Source organism: Diorhabda carinulata, unplaced genomic scaffold (assembly GCF_026250575.1).
Source record: "Diorhabda carinulata isolate Delta unplaced genomic scaffold, icDioCari1.1 Dcau_16, whole genome shotgun sequence".
NCBI lineage: Eukaryota > Metazoa > Arthropoda > Insecta > Coleoptera > Chrysomelidae > Diorhabda > Diorhabda carinulata.
The window spans coordinates 130,001-135,417 of record NW_026613961.1 but is presented as its reverse complement, the minus strand read 5'-3'; positions in this window follow the sequence as shown (position 1 = coordinate 135,417).

The following is a 5,417-nucleotide window of genomic DNA, read 5'->3' as shown; positions in this document are numbered from 1 at the left end:
ACTGTGTTTTATAATATATATAATATATATTATTACTATTATTATTATATATATATATATATATATATTTTATAATAAAAAACTATTATCGAAAAAGTTTTAATAACAATATCCAAAAGAGGATAAATTATGATGATGTTTTTTATATTACATATATACTTTATATTTATACATAATATAATAATCATCTATATTCGTGTATAAACACATTGTTATTTACTTTTTCTTTTGCGTGTTTGCTGCGCTTATTATTGAAAATATATAATTTTCAGCGCCACGCTTTATTTATATTTTTTCTTATTTTATAAAATTTCACCGAATCGACTATAAATCTATCTAAATTTAATCGAAATGAGAAAAATTAGATGATTACGTCGACCGGGCTACAATTTCGACATTATCTCTACCCTTCGCTAGATTGTAAGCGACATGGTTTATACATTAGGTAATAATGAACGAAATTTTTATTCTCGCACGGAATAATGAGAGTTATCGCAAATATTGTGTATTATATATATAAAAGTGTAATATAATATATATTTTTCATAGACGATCGCATATGAATCGCTCACGATAGAACGCTAGCTAAATTCGCGATCTCGCAATAGATATTTAATTTGTGGATAAATTGATATAATATCTAAAAAGGGAACCGCTAGCAATATACGTTAATATATTGGAGGAGAACGGGGACCCTTTCAGAAAACTATATAATCCACCGATGTGGAATGACCGAAACAACGTCTTTACGTAAATTATAACGAGTTTATTAAAATTTAACGAGACGTCAACTTCGATACACCACACATATATGTGCGCTGTACAACGGTACGCCTTCTACATTAACATTAATAAAGATGTATAGTGAAAATATATAAAAGATGTATTGTGAATATTAAAAAGAAGTATTATGAAATTACATGTTTTGTATTTAGAAGCCGTCCGAGGTGTATCTATCACATAAAAGTGTTATGAAAATATTAACAATAAGGAAAAAAAGTATTATGAAATTAGATCGCCGCTCGATGTATGAACGTACGAGGTGTATTATATAAAAGTTGTATGAAAATAGAAATAATAATGAAAAACAAGTATTATGAAATTAAATTCCGCTCGATATAGCAATTTGTCGAGAAAGATGATTTGTGAAAATTGAGTGGAGATGTTTTGTATTTAAAAGCCGTCCGAGGTGTATGACATAAAAGTGTTATGAAAATATTAACAATAAGGAAAAAAAGTATTATGAAATTAGATGGCCGCTCGATGTATGAACGTACGAGGTGTATTATATAAAAGTTTTATGAAAATAGTAATAATTATGAAAAACAAAGTATTACGAAATTACCTAAGTTTGGTGACTGGCCGGCAGAGGGCGCTAGTATCTATAAAACCGTGTTCAGTTTGTCGTCTCTCCGGCAGAGGGCGCTAGTGTCTATAAAACTGTGTTTAGTTTGTCTTCTGGCCGGCAGAGGGCGCTAGTGTCTATTAAACCGTGTTAAGTTCGGTGACTGGCCGGCAGAGGGCGCTAGTATCTATAAAACCGTGTTCAGTTTGTCGTCTCTCCGGCAGAGGGCGCTAGTGTCTATAAAAAGGTGTTTAGTTTGTCGTCTCTCCGGCAGAGGGCGCTAGTATCTATAAAACCGTGTTCAGTTTGTCGTCTCTCCGGCAGAGGGCGCTAGTGTCTATAAAACAGTGTTAAGTTCGGTGACTGGCCGGCAGAGGGCGCTAGTGTCTATAAAACCCTATTAAGTTTGGTGTCTGGTCGGCAGGATATAGGAACTTGTCGAAAGAGTTGAATTGTGTAAATTGAATGGAAATTTTTTTTATGTAGAAGCCGTTCGAGGTATATTATATAAAAGTGTTATGAAAATATTAACAATAAAGGAAAAAAGTATTATGAAATTAGATGGCCGCTCGATGTATGAACGTACGAGGTGTATTATATAAAAGTTGTATGAAAATAGAAATAATAATGAAAAACAAGTATTATGAAATTTAATTCCGCTCGATATAAGAACTTGTCGAGAAAAATGATTTGTGAAGTTGAATGGAGATGTTTTGTATGTAGAAGTCGTCCGAGGTGTATGACATAAAAGTGTTATGAAAATATTAACGATAAAGAAAAAAAGTATTATGAAATTAGATCGCCGCTCGATGTATGAACGTACGAGGTGTATTATATAAAAGTTGTATGAAAATAGAAATAATAATGAAAAACAAGTATTATGAAATTAAATTTCGCTCGATATAGGAACTTGTCGAGAAAGATGATTTGTGAAGTTGAATGGAGATGTTTTGTATGTAGAAGTCGTCCGAGGTGTATGACATAAAAGTGTTATGAAAATATTAACCATAAGGAAAAAAAGTATTATGAAATTAGATCGCCGCTCGATGTATGAACGTACGAGGTGTATTATATAAAAGTTGTATGAAAATAGTAATAATTATGAAAAGCAAAGTATTACGAAATTAGCTAAGTTCGGTGACTGGCCGGCAGAGGGCGCTAGTGTCTATAAAACGGTGTTTAGTTTGTCTTCTGGCCGGCAGAGGGCGCTAGTGTCTATTAAACCGTGTTAAGTTCGGTGACTGGCCGGCAGAGGGCGCTAGTGTCTATAAAAAGGTGTTTAGTTTGTCGTCTCTCCGGCAGAGGGCGCTAGTGTCTATAAAAAGGTGTTTAGTTTGTCGTCTGGCCGGCAGAGGGCGCTAGTGTCTATAAAACCGTGTTCAGTTTGTCGTCTGGCCGGCAGAGGGCGCTAGTGTCTATTAAACCGTGTTAAGTTCGGTCACTGGCCGGCAGAGGGCGCTAGTGTCTATAAAACAGTGTTAAGTTCGGTGACTGGCCGGCAGAGAGCGCTAGTGTCTATAAAACCGTGTTAAATTTGGTGTCTGGTCGGCAGGATATAGGAACTTGTCGAAAAAGTTGAATTGTGTAAAATGAATGGAAATTTTTTTTATGTAGAAGCCGTTCGAGGTATATTATATAAAAGTGTTATGAAAATATTAACAATAACGGAAAAAAGTATTATGAAATTAGATGGCCGCTCGATGTATGAACGTACGAGGTGTATTATATAAAAGTTTTATGAAAATAGTAATAATTATGAAAAACAAAGTATTACGAAACTACCTAAGTTTGGTGACTGGCCGGCAGAGGGCGCTAGTGTCTATAAAACCGTGTTCAGTTTGTCGTCTGGCCGGCAGAGGGCGCTAGTGTCTATAAAACTGTGTTTGGTTTGTCTTCTGGCCGGCAGAGGGCGCTAGTCTCTATAAAAATGTGTTTAGTTTGTCGTCTCTCCGGCAGAGGGCGCTAGTGTCTATAAAACCGTGTTCAGTTTGTCGTCTGGCCGGCAGAGGGCGCTAGTGTCTATAAAACTGTGTTTGGTTTGTCTTCTGGCCGGCAGAGGGCGCTAGTGTCTATTAAACCGTGTTAAGTTCGGTGACTGGCCGGCAGAGGGCGCTAGTGTCTATTAAACCGTGTTAAGTTCGGTGACTGGCCGGCAGAGGGCGCTAGTGTCTATAAAACCGTATTAAGTTTGGTGTCTGGTCGGCAGGATATAGCAACTTGTCGAAAAAGTTGAATTGTGTAAATTGAATGGAAATTTTTTTTATGTAGAAGCCGTTCGAGGTATATTATATAAAAGTGTTATGAAAATATTAACAATAACGGAAAAAAGTATTATGAAATTAGATGGCCGCTCGATGTATGAACGTACGAGGTGTATTATATAAAAGTTGTATGAAAATAGAAATAATAATGAAAAACAAGTATTATGAAATTTAATTCCGCTCGATATAGGAACTTGTCGAGAAAGATGATATGTGAAGTTGAATGGAGATGTTTTGTATGTAGAAGTCGTCCGAGGTGTATGACATAAAAGTGTTATGAAAATATTAACGATAAAGAAAAAAAGTATTATGAAATTAGATCGTCGCTCGATGTATGAACGTACGAGGTGTATTATATAAAAGTTGTATGAAAATAGTAATAATTATGAAAAGCAAAGTATTACGAAATTAGCTAAGTTCGGTGACTGGCCGGCAGAGAGCGCTAGTGTCTATAAAACGGTGTTTAGTTTGTCTTCTGGCCGGCAGAGGGCGCTAGTGTCTATTAAACCGTGTTAAGTTCGGTGACTGGCCGGCAGAGGGCGCTAGTGTCTATAAAAAGGTGTTTAGTTTGTCGTCTCTCCGGCAGAGGGCGCTAGTGTCTATAAAAAGGTGTTTAGTTTGTCGTCTCTCCGGCAGAGGGCGCTAGTGTCTATAAAACAGTGTTAAGTTCGGTGACTGGCCGGCAGAGGGCGCTAGTGTCTATAAAACCGTATTAAGTTTGGTGTCTGGTCGGCAGGATATAGGAACTTGTCGAAAAAGTTGAATTGTGTAAATTGAATGGAAATTTTTTTTATGTAGAAGCCGTTCGAGGTATATTATATAAAAGTGTTATGAAAATATTAACAATAACGGAAAAAAGTATTATGAAATTAGATGGCCGCTCGATGTATGAACGTACGAGGTGTATTATATAAAAGTTGTATGAAAATAGTAATAATTATGAAAAGCAAAGTATTAGGAAATTAGATTCCGCTCGATATAGGAACTTGTCGAAAAAGATGAATTGTGAAAATTGAATGAAGGTGTTTAGTATGTAGAAGCCGTTCGGGGTGTAACATATAAAAGTTGTATAAAAATAGTGAAACAAAGGGAAAAAAGTATTGTGAATTTATATTCCGCTCGATATAATAGGTACTTGTCCAAAAATAAAGAAATAGATGTATGTTAGTTTCGGTTGTGTGAAGCGATGCACACCTGGGACACCTTCTGATGGGTATTATGAAGATTTTTCCATCCACACTAAAAAAAACGTTAGGTTAGGTTAGATTAGGTTAGGTTAGGTTAGGTTAGGTTAGGTTAGGTTAGGTTAGGTTAGGTTAGGTTAGGTTAGGTTAGGTTAGGTTAGGTTAGGTTAGGTTAGGTTAGGTTAGGTTAGGTTAGGTTAGGTTAGGTTAGGTTAGGTTAGGTTAGGTTAGGTTAGGTTAGGTTAGGTTAGGTTAGGTTAGGTTAGGTTAGGTTAGGTTAGGTTAGGTTAGGTTAGGTTAGGTTAGGTTAGGTTAGGTTAGGTTAGGTTAGGTTAGGTTAGGTTAGGTTAGGTTAGGTTAGGTTAGGTTAGGTTAGGTTAGGTTAGTTTAGGTTAGGTTAGGTTAGGTTAGGTTAGGTTAGGTTAGGGTAAGTTAGTTTAAAGTTTTATGAAAATAGAAACCGTTCGAGGTGTAACATATAAAAGTTGTATGAAATAGATGTATTGTGAAAGTTGGATTAGAAAAAGTTCGTGTTTAGTTTGTCGTCTGGCCGGCAGAGGGCGCTAGTGTCTATAAAACCGTGTTAAGTTTGGCGTCTCTCCGGCAGAGGGCGCTAGTGTCTATAGA